The sequence below is a fragment of the Hyaena hyaena genome, unplaced genomic scaffold (assembly GCF_003009895.1).
Source record: "Hyaena hyaena isolate Hyena2069 unplaced genomic scaffold, ASM300989v1 scaffold_623, whole genome shotgun sequence".
NCBI classification, from domain to species: domain Eukaryota; kingdom Metazoa; phylum Chordata; class Mammalia; order Carnivora; family Hyaenidae; genus Hyaena; species Hyaena hyaena.
This window is the reverse complement of record NW_024081255.1, coordinates 42,741-60,961: the sequence shown is the minus strand read 5'-3', so window position 1 is coordinate 60,961 and position 18,221 is coordinate 42,741. Positions and strand designations below refer to the sequence as shown.

Sequence of the window (18,221 nt, the reverse complement as noted above, 5' to 3'; positions counted from 1 at the left end):
AGTTTCCCCTTATCCGCAGTTTCGCTTTCCGCAGTTTTAGTTCTGACTGTAAACCGAGGTCTAAAAGACAGAGATCCTTCTTGTGACGAATCATCAGAAGGTCAATAGCAGCCTGACTCTACCTCACAATGTCTGCATCTTTCACCTCCTTTGGTCTCACACGGGCGTTTTATCATCTCCTGACATCAGAACAAGACTAGTGAGTACAGTGCGATGAGATATTTTGAGAGAGACCACATTCACATACCTTTTATGGTACAGTTGACCCTTGAACATGAGGTTACAGGCACCGACTCTCGGCATAGCCAGAAATCTTGCCATAACTTTTAAATTCCCCCATATTTAACTACTAACTACCGTTGACCAGAAGCCTCACCAATAATGTAAACAGTTGATTAACGCTTGTTTTGTGTGTTATGTGTATTAGATACTGTATTCTTAGAATAAAGTAAGCTAGAGAAAAAGTGTCATTAAGAAAATAAGGAAGAAAAAATACATTTACAGTCCTATAAAACAGTTATGTCGAGATGGACCCATGCAGTTCAAACCCGTGTTGTTCAAGGGCCAGCTGTGTATTGTTATAATTGCTCTCTTTTATTATCATTAATCCCTGTTCCTAACTTCTAAAGTAAATATTATCCCAGGTATGTATATATGTGGGAAAAACAGTATATATGGAGGTTTGTTACTACCCTTGGTTTCAGGCATCATTGGGGGTTTGGGAAGGTATCCTCCATGGATAAGGGGACAACTATATAGCATTGGTCTGAATGCCTTGGTCGAATCCGTTTTTTATGGCACTCCAAACTGTCTTTGTTCATTCCTGCTTACAGAAGATTGTTTGCTCTCCCTTTTTTAACTGCTGCCTCAATATTCAGGGTGTTTTTGACTTTATTTTCCCAGCTATATTCAGAGGTTGCCCTCTGAAAGTGAGTTTTCGTCAAGCAAGCCTGCCACATATTTCCTCCCGCCATTCATTCGGGCTTATAAGCAGAAATTGGGCTGCTGCCAAAGATGTATCTATCCAGGAACCAAAATGCCTTCCATGTGGAGCCATTTAAAGTTAGAAGCATAAATGGGTATTTTTATTGGCTATCGATTTCTATATGAAGGGAAATATTTTCGCCTTGACCAAGCTAGCCTAAGTGGGTTTAGGCCCTGGAGCTGGACATGCAAACTCTCACACCTTCAAGGGGTGATGTGATGATTTTTAAGTGATATATGTTATGATATACAATGTAGTCAAGATCTGGTCCCTAAAATTTGTGTTGGTTTTTCTTTTTATTCCTCTGTGCATCCATCTACCTCTGTTGGTTCTGCTTTTAGATGCTATTACTTCCTGGAAGAACTATCTCTTTGATCAGAAAATTTGAATTCTTACAATATTCCTAATCACTCCTCTCAGAACGAGCATAAAAGTCTGGTTATGCTCCCTTTTCTAGTGCAATACAGTGGCTGCTACCCGGGAGAAATACAAAGCCTATACCATCAAGATTGGGACAGGATGCATTCATGTGACAATCACATAATGAGTTGTGAAATCAGGATTTTTAATGAAACTCCATTGTCTGCTATACAGATTAGAGTATGTCATCCTCCTGAACAAGCAGAAACATTTCCAGATTGATTGAGGCATCTTTACCGAAGCGGTATCTCCACTTATTTTGCTGGGGGCCTTTAACCCCTAAGAATAGTAGCTGATTGTAATTGCATAAATGGCATAATATTTTAGAGACCTATGGAGAACTTGTGTGGAACTGAAGCCTTTTTTCAGCACAGCCTGCCATTGTACATAGTTCTTATTCATTTTCCTGATTTCATTAGTAAGGATATTTGTATGGAAATGGATTAAGGTTTATAGGTTTATTTTATTGTGCTGTAGATTCTGCTGTAATTATACCACTGATGGATTATATTAAACTGCTTTGTGGGAAGCTTTCAAAACATATCAAATTCCGGAAGTGCTTTTGATCTACAAAATCTTTTTTTTTTTTTTTTTTTGGTTCCACCTGGAGTTACTGAGACAGTCTGCCCCTACTTCGCTTGCCCACAGCTTCCAACTCATACCATTTTTCTCTTCATTTTTACACTTAAAGGGCACTAGCTTAGCTGCGGTAAATATACTTGAAAGACCCTCTATTCCTGAGTAATAAGTGTTCATAAAAATAAGAATTGAATAAGAAGGAGAAAAAGAATGAATAACAAGTTTAGCCTTACTGTATTTTTAATAGTTACCTATGACATTTTGAATAAGAAATCCTCTAGGCTATAGAAGCATTCTCATGAATGTTTGAATCACTAAGAGGTGAAAGTGTTGGTGTGAATTCTGCTTAATTTCTAAGATAGTTTATGATTTCTGAGGAAATGACAGAGGACAATTTTATCAAGGAGTCATTTGACTAGACTATATGGGTCATCCATGTATGTCATCAGATTACAACTTTAGGGCTTCAAAATTTAGAATTTATTCCCTGTTCTTCCCTAGTTTAGGAGGCTAGGATTTAAATGGTTATCAGCTCATAAATTTTTAAAGGACCACACTCTTAGAATGTCAAAACATAAGGGCCCAAATCTCTGACCAATGTTTTATTAAAAAAGAAGTGAGCCTAGAATCTTACTAGGAGGCAAAGTAGAAGTCAGTGGTGAATCTGGGCACCAAATTTATATAGCCATTATCTATCCCATATTTACATGTACATATCAAATACCTGTCAGGCATTTAACCAGTTCAAAGAGAATGAAAGTATCTTGGTTTCTGCACAAAGACCTGCTCCTACCTTTATAACCCTTGCATACTATTTCACATTTGCCCCATTTCAATAAATAGCATCAGCATCTCAGGCCAAAAATACCAAGTCGACTATCTTTTATCACCCTCTCAGATACTTTACCCAATCCAAAACCAAGTCCTCTTAATTTGCTCTAATTTAAAAATCAGTCTCAAATTGAGCAAGTTTCCCAGCTTCAGAATAAACACCCTAGCCCAAGAGGCACTGATTCCCCTCCTAGATTACTGAGATGACTTCCTTCCTGACATGCCTTCCTGCCTTATTCTTATATGTCTGTAGTACATTCTACATCTGGTAACCAGAGTGATCAATTAAAATTGAAAATATGAACACATCAGTCTCCCATTCAAAACTGTCTAGTGGTGTGTCAAGATAGTCAACATTTATTCAGACCTTGCTCTGGAGCCTGTTCACCTCCATTATCATCTTGCCCTCCCTACCTTCCTGACCACACCCCCCATCCTTCTCTCCTTTGTTTATTATTCCTCAGAAACACTGGCCTTCTTGTCATTGCTGGAACATGCTTAACTCATCTGTGTCATAGCAATTTTTATGTTCTTTTCTCTCTACCTGGAATATTATTTCTCAGCTTCTTTCTGTGTCTTGCTTTCCATTCATTAATGCCCCTCTGCAAATGTTTTCTGCTCACAAATGCCATTTATAATCACCCTATCCAAAGTGACTACTTCCTTCCTACTTTTATCTTATCCCCTATTTTTACTTCACAGAAAGAACCACTACATTTCACATTTAGTCATGTACTTTTAATTCTTTTTTAAAAAGTGTATTTATTTATTTTTGAGAGACAGAGAGAGAGAGAGAGCAGAGGAGAGTCAGAGAGAGAGGGAGAGAGAGAAGATACCCAGCAGGCTCTGCATTGTCAGTGCAGAGCCCAATATGAGGCTCAAACTCATGAACTGTGATTATCATGACCTGAGCTGAAATCAAGAGTCAGACGCTTAACCAGCTGAGCCACTCAGGCATCCCTACTCATGTACATTTTATTTTTCACAATAAATTGTAAAATTACAGGAAGATGGAGATCTTTGCTTTAACCATTGGTGTTTTGCTGTTTTGCAGCATAGTGTATGACACATCATAGGTACTCAATAAGCATCTGATGACTTAATGACCAAAGGAATGAATGGAAGGAAGAGAGGTTCAGATTGAGCCCTGAGGAATTTGAGTTTTTAAAACCTGAGGAACGTAAATAAAGAGGGGCTGGGGATCTGAGAAAAAACCTGGAGAGCTACTAAATATGGTAGACCCTTGACTTCTCTTCCATGAATATGTATTCCAGTGAGATATTCAGTGCTTCTTAGAAAAACAAACAAGTCATCAAACTGGCATCTGGGAATGGAGGGAAAAAGCAAAGGAGAAGTGGAATCATTTAGAAGCTGCAGACTGTTCCTTTAGCAAATGACTGAATGCTAAATTTAATTGGATATGCTCCACTAGAGAAAATAGTCTACTCATTAAAACATCAATACTTGAAGTTCCAAGCAATCTGGCATCTTTTTTGAATTACAATATGTGCAAAAGAAAGAGTCCTCCAATGTTTTATCCTGATAATAGTTTTTTATCCATAATTTGTATTGGGTATGCAATCTGTGGATATGAGAATTTTCTAGACATTGATCATCTGATTTTGAATCAATGTTATAAGCATATCTGTATTTGTAAAACTGATAGAATGTTATATTCTAGTCCCCTGAGCTTAAATCTGTTACAAACATCCAAGTTTTTATAGACTTTTTATTTTGATTTGGAACTCAAAGATCAGCTTTATATAGTGGAAAGAATGTAAGAAGTCCAACACCCTGAGTTTTTGTCCTGGGTTTAAACTTCAGTAACTCCTTAATCTCAGACTAGGTCTTCAAGCTCAGTTTCTGTAGATACAGATTAGAGATTATTTTGAGGTCTGTTTTGAAAATCAAATGATACAACATTTATGCCTGAATTTTATAAATTTTAAAATATCATTAGGGATATTATAACAGCAAATATTAAAGTTAATGCAGAAGTAAGCTTAATAACTTTGACTTCATAGATTTTTTAAATTTATATGCCAGTTTGGCAGTAAAATTAAACTGCATCCTATGGCGTCTTCAAAATCCTATACATTAAGGCTCCTGACTATTATTCCCGACACATTGATTTTGCTTTCCTTCTAACATGTCAGGCTCATTCCACCTTGAAGTTTCTCAATTATTCCTTTTTCCTGGAAGTTTCTTCCTTTAGATGGCTTGGTCCTTTGCCAAATATATGATGCATTTCAAATAATATGTCCCCAGAAATCCCTTACTTGACAACCCAATATAAAAAGAGCCACCTTCTCTTATATATACCTTCACAAATAGGTGCCTCTTCACAAATTTCCAAGTTGTCCTAACAGCCATCATACACTAACTGAATGCATGTATTCATGTATGACTTCATTTCTGTGTTTATTGATTTATTTATCTTACTCTCTTTTTACAAAGAAATGTAAGTTTCGTGAGAGCAGAATTATTGTTCATCAGCATAGTCTTAGTCTTAGATTCATGGTTATAGAAGGAAGGAAGAAAGGAAGGAAAGAGAAAGAAGACTTGATGTAAAGAATGGAAAAAAGAAGATAATTTAAATGGGAAGATCTTTGTGAAAAGTTTATGATGTTATTTGGCAAACATTTAATCCCAATAAGTGATAGTTGTAATGATTATGGCTGTTGTTGCCATTGTTGTTAGCTTTGCAAACATTCAGTCCTCAGCGATAAGAAATAAAACTTTTGAAAATAAATCTTAAGATTTAGCTAGGTTATCACTGTTCTAGAAAATTCCTAGGATGAGTTACTCCCAAATTTAGCAATTAGCTGTTTTTCAGTTACCAAAGGAGCTGTTGTTCACTGTTATGGGAAGTATTATGAGAGGCACTTGGGGGAACTAATACCTGAAATGTGAAGAAGAAAATTAATTTGTAAAACCTAGGTTTTCTGAACCATTAAGTCAAGGTATAACCTTTGGAAAATTTCAAAATGTATTTGTTTCTGTTGAGCATTTCATGGTTATGTATTACAGATATATATTGAGATAATTGTGGCATTTTGGTTTAGAGAAAGATGTATTAATATTTTCTATTAATATTAAATTATCAGTGATATTATAATAGCTTTTCCATCCTTGGAGAAATGTCAGATTTATTTGTCTTTTAAGCCCACATATTTACCAGTAATCCCCTAGATGTCACCATGTACGTTGAAAGAAGAAATTTAAAAAATCATTTTACTAGACAGAAATTTCACTTCATTCAACCATGAATAAGGTATCATAAAATATTTTAAAATATTTTTTAAAAGTAATTTGTAGGAGAATGATAAAATAATGGAAGAAAAATTAGAATCCATAAGTAAGAGTCTAATTTTAATAACATTGATAATTGTTAGTTTTAATATATTATTATTTTTAATAATAATTATCATCATAGTCTTTATTATGTGTGCTGTTTTGGAAAATTGAAATATTAATCAGGGAGATATTTGATAGCAAGAATGTTCCTGCTTCTTATGTAATCCTCTGTGTTATAGGCATGCATGATATGCAGACGATAGTATTAAAAATTTAGAAGAAAATGAAATAAATAGTTTATTGTCGACATTGCCTTATTCAAAACCCCTCATTGACGAACAGGTTAGGTTTTCCTGATAGCTCAGTATAGGCTGAGCAATTTGGAAGAGGTTCAAGATGTATTTTAATAGGGAATGTCTGAGAAGTAGCAATTTACAAATGAAATACTTATTGTAAGTATTAGGAGGTTTAATTGGAAAGGAAACTATTCTTAAGAGAATCATCTTGAATCATTATCTTGTAGTGTTAAGTGTACTGTGCTATATATATTTTCAAGCTAAGTAATAACCCAATTAATATTTGAAATTCCTGAAAGCTGTGCTGGTGACTGCACTCAAAATGTGGCCCATGTAGGAAGTCATTCCAGTGAAGCCAGAGGAAAACAGTCCTTCGTGACTTGTATTTTATAAGCTTTAGGTGCTTTATATTCTACTGATTTGGGAGTTTATCATTCATTTTCTCTTTTGCCAATTACCTCCGTAATTATTTTTTCCTTTCATAAGCTCCCTTCTTTTGTCAGCTTCTCCATTCCAAAGATTTCAGATCTTTTCAGAAAATCATTCTCGAATAAAGCCTCTAGGAGATCCTTAAGTCACTCTTTCACATGGGCTAATTTTTATTGTGGTTTTCTCATTAACAGTCTTCCTTGAAGAATTTGAGTGAAAGAAACAGGTGTATTATTTCATATGACCTCATTATTTGGGATTCAGTCTTTGCATAATTACATTTGACTTAGAGTTAGAACTTTTGTTTATGGTTCGAGATTTAGAGATTTTTTTTTAAAGATTTCTTTTCTTTAGCCCCTATTCAAAAGTTAAAAAGACTAAGACATTACAGAGACCAAATGGGCATTTTCTAAATTCCTGTTAGAAATAAACAAGGATGTTGAATTGCACAAAAGCTAACCTAAGCACTCATTTGAAATCAAACCCAAGGTAAAACTTACTGTTTTGGATTACAAAAAGTTTAGTTAGTAGACGGTAAGATTGAGCTTTTCTATACTTCCTGATTTGCATTTTTTGAGACCCTAACATTTGTTCATTCTTGGAACTCCTATGTAAGAACAGTATCAATGCTTTGTGATTGCCTGGCACATTTTGTTGGTCATAATTTCATAAAAGATGTGGGTACATGTAGTTAAGTATGTATTCTTTATGGTTCGAAATTGGAGAAAATAAGGTCTCCTGCAGGCATTGTTGATACATGTTTATGCTACTGAAATACATTTAGACCTAGGATTTATTTGTAAATGTACACTTGGCCATTTGTACATGGATGTATTCACTCCTATGAGAAATACTAAGCATTTTGAGAAAAAGTAATGTGAATTCAGAATAGTCCCTGCAAATAATATGAGACAGGAACAATCTGTGTTAAAATGGAGTTTAATATACATAGTATTATGGGAGAGCAGAAGAGGGACGTTTTGGACAATTTGAAAGGGTTTGCCATCTGTGGTAAAGCCTTGAGATAGTACTTCAATAATGGGAAATAAAAAGGAAGGAAAGCTAATCAGGCTGAGGGAATCACATCAACAAAGGCACAGGGCATGAAACAAGCCCTCCCTTGAAATGTCAGAAATGGGAAATGAAGAAGCAGTTTTGCCCAGCTAACGTCATAAAGTTGGAACACTTTAACACCATTTCTACTATCTATTATTTTAATTTGTTCTTCTTGTACTTTGCTTTGTCAACTACAAGTGTTATTACCTTTTTATGCATTTAATATTTGCTTAAATTTGCTAACACACATCTGTAACTTTCTTTTTTCCTTGTATCTCAGACTTCTTATCTGGAGTCTCTTTCCTTCTGCTTGAAGCAATTGCTTTACAGTTTCTTTTAGTGAAGTTCTGATGTGATGTGTGATCTGTTTTTGCCTTTTTTCTATCATTCTTCTTTATTCCTTAATTGAAGAAGTTTGTGTATTTATAATTCATAGAATTGTTAATCTATTTGGATATTTTGTGCTTTCTATTTATTTATTCCACTTATTGTAGCTTTTCACTCTTTCTGCCCCCCCCACCACCACATCTCTTGCTCTCTCACTGATTTTGATTGATTGAGAATGGCTTCAGTTTTTCCCCTTACAAGTGTGGTATTAATGCCCACTCAGTGACTAATCTAGAAATTCCATATGCATCCTTAACTCATCAAATTCCAAGGTCAATCAAGGCCAATGTTTTCCTCCTGAATAACAGAGAAATTTTGTATAATTTAAAGCATTTTTACTCTCATCTTAAATTATATGGTATTGCTTTATAAATTTGAATTTCAATTGATGTAAATCCCACAAAATATTATTTTTACTGTACATAGTCAATTTTTATTTACACATTAATTATCTTTATTCCATTATGGACCTCTATCTGGGATCATTTCTCATCTGACTAACATATATCCTTTAGGGATTTACCTTTAGTATAGGCTTGAGGATGGAGACTTCTCTTTTTCTGTGTATATGTCTTAAATGTCTTTACTTTTGAATAATATTTATACGGAGAATTGAGTCCTAAGTGGGCTCTTGTTTTTTTGCTTTCTGTGTTTTTTTCCCCACAATGAAGATATCATCCCACTTTCTCAGGCTTGCATTATTCCTGTTGAGAAGTTAGGTGTCAAATTTCTTTGAAAGTAGGGTTTTATTTTTTCCTGTTCTTCTAAAAAATTGTGTATTATCTTCTTTCTATACTGGTTTATTCTAACGTGTCAGGTTGTGGATTTATTTTGAATTATTCTGCTTGAAAATTTTTGATGTTTTTGAAACAATTTTTTTCCTCTAGAAAATTATCAACTGTTAACTTTTCAATATTTCTTCTGCTCTTATTTTTCTTTCCTCCTTTCCTTTTAGTATTTTCCACCTTTTTCCACTCTATTTTCTATATCCTAACTTCTCTTTGAGTTTACTATGTCCTGTCTTTCCATGCCGAAATCCAGATACTTCATTCTGATCTATATATATTCCAGTTCACCAATTATGTTTTCTGCTCTGCCTAATCTCCCATCAGAAATGTCCAGTGAATTATTAAATGTAATTGTTTTTTCATTTCTCAAATTTCTATTTACTATTTCACCGCTTACATTTTCCTGCTCCCTGCACATATTTTTAGCTTTGATTTTTATTTGTTTAAATATAATTGTCTTTTTTAAAAATAATGTTGGCTTGATGTTTTCAGTATTTAAAATTCAGCGTGACTCTCTTTTTGCTCTGTATTGTTTTCCATCTGGTTTTGCTTATATTGTCTATTCCCTTTGTGACTGGCCAAGCTTTGTATCCTGGTCCTGGCCTTCAGAAAAGTATACCAGTTTCCTGAGACCTAGAAGAACTCTCCTTTTTGCAGAGAGTTGAACTGTTTGATTCTGCTTGGTATCTGGGAGAGTGCCATTTTGGGACTCTCTAAAATCAGTTTTATGGCTTGGTGTTCCCTGCTCCACCATGATTATGTGTAAACCTAAAGAAAGCAATACTGTGGCTAAAATGTCTCAGGTACATTTTATTCTCTTCCTTCTCATGCTGGGCTCAACACCAAAGTATTCTTTTCCTTGGTTATCTATTTTTTAAGGAGGGCAGGAGAATCATGTTTATGCTTGCCCATCCTAAAATTCCAACTTAATATAAAGAAGGGTATTCTGTGAGACTCTCACTTTTGATGAGCCTGGCCCTCAACTTAGTATTTCTCACTATACAAGTCTAGCACATCGAAACCTAGAGTGTGATACTGGCAAGTGCTGCCACAGGGACATGGCTTTGTGCTTTAGCACTTTAGCTTACTATCTTTTCAGATCTAGAAATCTTTTAAGATGATTACATTAACCAGTTTTAATTTTTTTTTTTTTTGAGAGAGAGACAGAGAGATAGAGACAGAGAAAGAGAAGGAGACACAGAATCCAAAGCAGGCCCCAGACTCTGAGCTGTCAGCACAGAGCCTGACACGGGGCTCCAACTCATGAACTGCGAGATCATGACCTGCTTGACTGAGCCACCTAGGCGCCCTGATGATTACATTTTTTATTCTAACATTTGTCTTATTTTCATAGGAGAGACGATTAAGAAAAATTTACCTAATGCACTGTAATTTTTTCTGACTTCTTAACTCTCCCATTTCTGACCACCATTTCTGTAATTATTTTTGCATATTACCAAATTCTATGATGTCAACTTGAGGTTCATAGATTCCTTAAAACTGAAACAAAACCAAAATAATGTGTTCTGTTGAGTAACTGATATATAAAAATATTTCATATCATTTTGTATTAATTTTGTCACTATTTACTTTCCTCTTTTACCAGTAAAGTGACACTAATACTTACAACTTAATACCCATATCTTTCCACTACATTATCTTTCCTTCCATCAGACAGGGCATATTTGTGTGTCTCATAATTTTTCATTGTCCAACAATTTATAATTTTGATACATATATAAAACAAATAGATATTTGTTTTAGAGCACTAAAATTGATATATGCATATAGTAGGAAATCAGAGCAATAGATAAAAAATAACCTATGATATTTTGGCACAACTATTGTTATCGTGTAGGAGTATTTCTTTTCACTTTGACTCAGTAGACTTTTATTACAAAGCTGTTAAGCATAAAGTGATACATCTTTTCTCTCTAGTTAACATGGGTAAGTGCTTATGGGTAAATTGGCTGGACCAATTCGAAAGATTTTGGCATCCAGAAACAAAAGTTTGCTATTCAAATTGACATAAATGAAAAGGGAATTTATTACCTCACAAAGCAATGAGTCTTGTTGATGTATATAGGTTAAGCTACAATAAAGATGAGACTTCAAATACATGGTTAAATAAGATGTTATATCAACTGGTTTATTGCTGACACTTATTAGTGAGTGTGTAATATTGCATTAACTGGTAGGCTCAAGTTACAAGCTAATACTTTAAGGATAGCTCATCTCTGGTTGACTTCTAGATCAGTATTTATCCAGGGCAGTTGCCTCAAACTGTTCAGAAGTCATGAATTAAATAAGGGTAATAACAGTAGGGCTTGTTACATTAGAAGGTACATATAAAAACACTTAGACATGTTTCTGGAACATAGTCAGCACTCTGGCATTTGCCATTTTCCATACTCAAAATTTCAGACAAGTTGGGATATAATAATACACAGAGTTGGCATGTTATATGCATTATTATTTCCCCCAAATTTTAGGTAAACAATGTAGAAAACTAACAACACAAACCAGTTGCAGGTCTTCCTTTTCTGGAATTTTAAGACTCATCAAATTAAGAAAGTTAGACTTTGGGCATTTGTGGCAGAATTATGTTTTGTGTGTATGGGAGGTATTTTCTTACTACAGCCTGATTTTATCTGGTTCTCATAGTTTCTCAGCACTGGTTCAGCTGATAGTCAGGAACTTTCTTTTCTTTTTAAAAAATGCACATAAAATCTATAGTGATAATTAACTGTATCATCACATATTCATATTTCTATTCTAAATTAAATTGATTCTTTTTCTTCATACGTAGATGTGGTACATCTGTAGCAATCTCCATACATGCCATGTGGCCACTTGGATTACTTCTAAAGCCTCTTTTCTCACAAAGAGTAAGTAAATATCTGCTCTGTAGATACTTACATAGAAGTTTTCCAGTTTGCTGGAGGAGCGGCACAAGGTGTGCAAGGGAACCTCTCCCACATTTGTGGAGTGTAGACAGTCACACCTAGTCAGCATCTTAGAGGCCATCCCCTTATTTTTCAGGGGATGACATAGAACCCCCAAGATAGTTTCTCCTCCATGCCAAGTGACAGCGTATAGCTGCTCACCTCCATCATTTAGAAGAGTCGGTCTGCCTCTCTCTTGACAATTTTAGTTTGGTAATTTTATGTGTCTCTTTGGGCTGTCTCATCAGTGATTTAAAGGACTCCTATAATCTCCCTGGATCTTAAATTCTGAATCATAATGGCTTTCCCACAGTACTTACCCCTTTGAAGAGCTGTTCAAGTTCTTCTAAATTCTTCTTAGATTTTCTGCTGCATTTACAGACACTTACTCTATTTCCATTATTCATGAAGGCATGCAAACAGTTGGAAGATCTAAAAATGTTAGCCCGTGATTTCTTTATTTTTAATTCCTGATCATATTTGGATTAAATCCACCTTAAAATACCCTCTAGATATTAATTTTCAGTAGTTGTATTGTAAAGGCTTTGTTGTGCTTTTGTTTACAAACAGGGCACAGATGTGAAATTTGGTTGGACCAATTAGAAAGATTTTGGTATCTAGAAACAAAAGTTCACTATTGAAATGAACTCAAAAGGAACTATATTACCTCACAAAGCAATGAGTCCTATTGAAGCATGGCATATTAGGTGTGTATAGGTTAGGCTACAATAAAAATGAGACTCCAAAATGCACGGTTAAACAAGATGAGATTTTCTCTTTCTCAAGACGAAGGTGGACCATATCTAGAGGAGGGTATTCAGGGCAAGTCTGTGGCTCTGCTCTGTGAAGTCCTCCTCCCCAGAAGTTCTGTTTGTTGTTACTCTAGCAGCCTATATGATGTTATCATCATTCTTCTGTTCGTTTCTGGCTCATTTGACCCCGTATATGTTCTAGCCCATGGGAGAAGGGAACAAGAAATAAATACAAAGCAAGCAATTTCCTTTTAAAGGAGTAACCGGGCAGTTCTGTTCACATTCTGTTTACAAGGTCTCATTCTCATGGTCACACCTAGCTGTGAAAATGACTTGCCTAATAAAATTGAAGAGAATTTGGGGCACCTCTGTGGCCCAGTGGTTAAGCATCCAACTTCAGCTCAGGTCATGATCTCATGACTCATGAGTTCAGGCCCCGCACTGGGCTCTGTGCTGACAGCTCAGAGCCTGGAGCTTGCTTCAAATTCTGTCTCCCTGTCTGTCTGCCCCTCCCCCACTCATTCTCTCCTTCGGTGGGTCTTTCTCTCTCTCTCAAAAATAAACATTAAATTTAAAAAAAAATCGAAGGGGATTTTGCTACTAAAAAATGAAGGAGAGGAGAGTGGATAGGGCTGGGGGTGGGAAAAATTAGCAGCTCCAGTCATAGGCAAGTTACATAGTATATTGATTTAGTAGCTCAATTGTATCAACTTTATTCCTTCCTATGTTCTTTTCTACCATCAACAATGTATCACTTTTCCCTGATGTCATTTCCCCTCACTGTTCAAGAAAATCCAGAGATGATTCAGTTTAACAGTCTAGATATAAGATATTCAGGGACAAAAAGGACTATTTTTTTCTCTAAGATTTTATAGCTAGAGTGATTTAATCTTACCCAGAAGCCCTTCAGCAAACTCTCACAGGGTATCATGCCCATTGCTGGATCCACAAAGAGAATCAGAGCACTATTATTATTTAGAACAGTTTGTATTAACTGCTGAGCTGGAAGTAATTGGTCTTAACCCAGGAAAAGCCACAGAGGTAAGAGGTAGGCGTTTGAAGAAAACCTGGAGTTCTAAATTGAAGGAAGAAGAGGGAGGATGGATAGAAAGTAACCATTGCTTACTGAACAACTATGTTGCGAAACAATGAAAAGTACAGTTTTCCAGCTTAAAGTAGTTCTAGGAATCTTATAATCACTTTTCTTTCCCCAAATAAAGAAATTAAGGTACAGATAGTTTAAAGGACTTGCACAAGGTCATATGGCAAACTAATGTTTTAATGGTATAATGCCATTCTTCCAAAAGCCCTCCAAACAAACAAATGTGCATATAAATAAACAAAGCAACCCATTTTTCAACATATGTTTATGTTGATAAAGCAACAGCTATATAAGTTTGTACACATGAATGAACAGCTAGAATTTATTTTAACACTTTCTCCAAGGGGCTTTAAAAATAACAACTGTCTCCAAGTCGTAATTTTCTACTTCTGGTCTTCAAGAAAAGCAAATGTTCTTCCTCTTTGTGACTTCCATCAGGTTCAGACATTTGAAAGGTATGGTGATTACATCAGGCAGTGTTAGTTCTGTAGTTATTATGTAACTAGTTCTGCGTAGAAGAAGGACAGCGGAGGGGGGTGGGGGAGTAAATGTGAGAGACAAGAATTCTGCATGAGGAAAATGGAGCCATAAAATTAATACAGGTGCTGGAGAAACATGAGGGGTCAGAATAGATCCTATGGACTGTAGTGTAGAAAATAATCATGAGGTAGATGACTATAGATTTCCAGTTAGTGCAGTTTTGTAAGCATAGACTGAATATTAGAATAGAGGTGTCACTATGGAGTGCTCAGAATGACAAAGACGGGGACACTAAGCAGTGAGAAGAAGGGACACTAGCTCCAGGAGACAAACCAGAGAATTGGATAATGGTCCACAGGGACCCCGCTGGACTCATGCAAGCCCGTCTCTCAGATTGCTCTCTGATTTAGACTTTGAATTTCTCTCTCGAGAGTGAGGGAGACCTATAGGAGATTTTTAGCAGGGGATGACAATTAGATCATTAAAAAACGAATTGGATATATGTGTGGATGATAAACTGGAAAATGGAAAGAAAGAAGTCAGTGAAACCAGTTAAGAACCTTTCCAGTAACCAAGGGGCAAGTTTCTGTTTTGTTTTGTTTGCTTTTTGGTAAAGGTTTAGAGGACTCTGATTTAGAAAGGCACAGGGGGAAGCAGAACACAAAGGAGAACATACTTAAAAGGTGGAGGTAGCAGGTCACAATATATCTCCAGAGGTCAAAATTTGAAGAGATGTGTGGCCACACTTCAAGTCAATATAAGACAGAGCTCTCTCATACGTAGAACTTTCAAAAACTGTAGTAAGCCATCTCACTGGGTGGGAGCTCCCTCATCACTGAAAGTCGTCAACCCGAGGAAACCTGGAAAAAAATATTAACTTGTGCATCCAGTGTGATTGAAAAGAAAGGTAATCACAATCTTTCATGCCGTCATGCAAATATTTGATGACTGTATTCTGGAAATGTGTCCTTAGATAGAAGAGCTTAATAAACACAGAAAAAATATTTTCAAGAACCTATAAGAAAACACCCTGCAGGTTTACTAAACTTGAGAGAGAGAGAGAGAGAGAGAGAAATACAAACAAAATGTAATGTGTATATGTTAAATCAGTGGTTTTCAACTGAGGGTAATTTTTCTTTATTTCCTAGAGGTCATTAATTAATGTCTGGAGACATTTTTGCTTTTCACAACTGGGGAGGTGTTACTAACTTCTAAGAGTGAGCAGCAAGAGCATCCCCCAGGCCCCACTCCAGAGAAAAAGAAAAGCATTATCTGGCCCAGGATGTCAGTAGTATTGAGGTGTGAGAAACCCTGCTTTAAATGAAAATGTACACAACCACTCAATCACCATTCTTGTTTCGTTTGAAATTGCGTATGCTGTTGGTCATACATTGTGCTGATTTACAGATACATGTGTAAGGGAGGCAGGAGCTAGGTGATTTCCCCAGTGCGTGCTGGAAGTAAAGCATCAGAAATAAAATGTGTCTAAGAGATTAGAATAAGACCGCATTCTTCTTGCTGTGAATGACTTCTTATTCTATTTCATTATTAAAATATGTTCTTCTTCTCAGAAGCGTAACATTATTTAGTGTGACATCTCATTTAAAATTGTCCTTGAGAACAGTAGATAATAATATTGTACCTGGTTTCATAATTTGACTCAAAAGCTAAAAACCAGCCACATTTGTTAAGCACTTTATTTAAAATTGGTTAATGTGTGCAAAAGTTATAAATTAGAGCGACACCTTTCAAAAAGGCCTATTTAAACTACACCACAATAAAGTATGCCTTGAGTTCAACAGCATATTTGTTATTAATATCGACCTTGTCGACATTCCAGTAAGGAGGACTTTGTGGTGGTGAACATTGTCAAACTCCTAAAAATGATGATGTAGCAAATGAGGGGCTTTCCCTGTGGTACAGGCATTAGAAAAGACCTTAGAAATTGCCCAGTTTTACATGATGAACAAGTGCTCAGAGAAAAGGAGTCTAAAGATTCGCATTTGGTATTAGCAGTTTATTTGCAGACTAGAACTCAGGCATTCTGACTCCGAGCCAGCTGCTGCTTCCGACTTCAGGATATCTCCATTTTGGAAGAGAACCCATGTTTCGAGGGATCATGTAATGCAGATTCTCCCCAGGTTGGAATTTGTAGTTATTGGAACTCAATGTTGCTGAAGAGGAAAAATGGAAATATTGCAGACTGTACCTCAAGAGTATCTTTCACTTTTACACATGGAAGGTATCTAAATTTATTTTAATTAAAAACTTGGTTAACTTAAAAGACACTCAACTTTGTCTACAGTAACTTGACTATGGAATTATAAATTCATTGATTACCAGCTAATGTCCCATGGTGCACAGCCTCATGCAAAACATGAAAACTGGCCGATCTCTATCATACTTAATGTTTTAAAGCTGGTTCCTCTGTCTGAAGTGCCTTTCCCTTCTTTCTTTTTTGGTCTAACCCCCAACCGCCTATACCTGCAAGGTCTCTTATTGAGTGTCATATCCTCGGAGAAGCTTTCCCAATCATCCTCTGGTTTAGGTGACATTTCTCTACTTTTAAACCTCCTGTGAAGGTAGCTATTACAGGACATTTCACACTATAATTTATAACTGTTTTCTATTCCACTAAAGAATGTGGCCCTTGAATTGCATTTCATCCCCTGCTTCTATCAGTATTAATAATAGATTTTAGGGGAGCTGGGTGACTCAGTTGGTTAAGCGTCTGACTCTTGATTTTAGCTCAGGTCATGATCTCATGGTTCATCAGATCGAGCCCCATGTCAGGCTCTGCTTTGACAGTGCAGAGCCTGCTTGGGATTCTCCCTCTCTCTCCCTCTCTCTCTCTCTCTCTCTGTCTCTCCCTCACTTCTCCTCCCCCGCAAATGCTCTCTCTCTCTCACTTTCTCCCTCAAAATAAATAAACCTAATTATAATAATAGACTTTTAACGAATGCAATCTCAGTAAATAAAATTTGTAGTTTCTCTTTTAATATCTTTAAAAAGAATATTCCAAGCCTTCTTTTCAAATCTAATCTTTCCTTTCAGAAAATATTTCGTCTTATTTAGTTCTTTTTATTCTGTCGACAAGATTATGTTCTATTAATTGTACGTAGAATGATGTCTTTCATATATCCATTTATGTATATGCTTACACATACACACAATCATACAGTAGGTTGGGAGAGAAGAAGCTATGCCATTTATAGGTTATTACATTTGGTCAGGTTCATATCACGTGTAAATATGTGAAGCTCTGAAGAAAAATGATAATTGATATTCTTGACAGAATGTCTACTTTGTGCCAAGCAGCATCCAGACATTTACAAATTTGTACCCCTAAATCTTGCAACTATCTTAAAAGTTAGCTGGACAAATAGTCAAGAAAAAATTCTTTGAATTTGAATCTTTGAATTTTCAACCTTTGAATTTTGATTCTGTCATTGATATTCTTAAACAACAGTACATTCATTAATAATAATAATATTGAAAGGTTGTCTTAAAAATTAAACAAATTAGTGCCTTAAAAATCTTAGCACACAGAAAGGTATATCAGCATTTATTGAATATTTGCTTTGTCCGTTTTCATTATTATTGTTATGTAGAGAATTTAAAAACCATTAAAAAATCTGTCTCCAGCCTAAGTGTCCATCAACAGATGAATGGATCAAGAAGATGTGGTTTATCTATACCGTGGAATACTACATGGCAATGAGAAACAATGAAATCTGGCCATGTGTAGCAACATGGATGGACCTTGAGGGTGTTATGCTGAGCGAAATAAGTCAGGCAGAGAAGGACAAATATCATATGTTTGCACGTATAGGAGGATTAGGAGGAACTTGACGGAGGAACAAGGGGGAGAAGA

The 18,221-nt window shown here is 35.8% G+C and overlaps 1 long non-coding RNA gene across 1 annotated transcript; it reads left to right on the top strand.

Moving 5' to 3' along the window:
- Positions 1-121: 121 nt before the first annotated feature.
- On the top strand, positions 122-18,018 carry LOC120249027. The gene is made up of 4 exons (XR_005532752.1): positions 122-199; positions 11,878-11,956; positions 16,364-16,589; positions 17,993-18,018. It is a non-coding gene; the product is annotated as an uncharacterized LOC120249027 (long non-coding RNA).
- Positions 18,019-18,221: the final 203 nt, after the last annotated feature.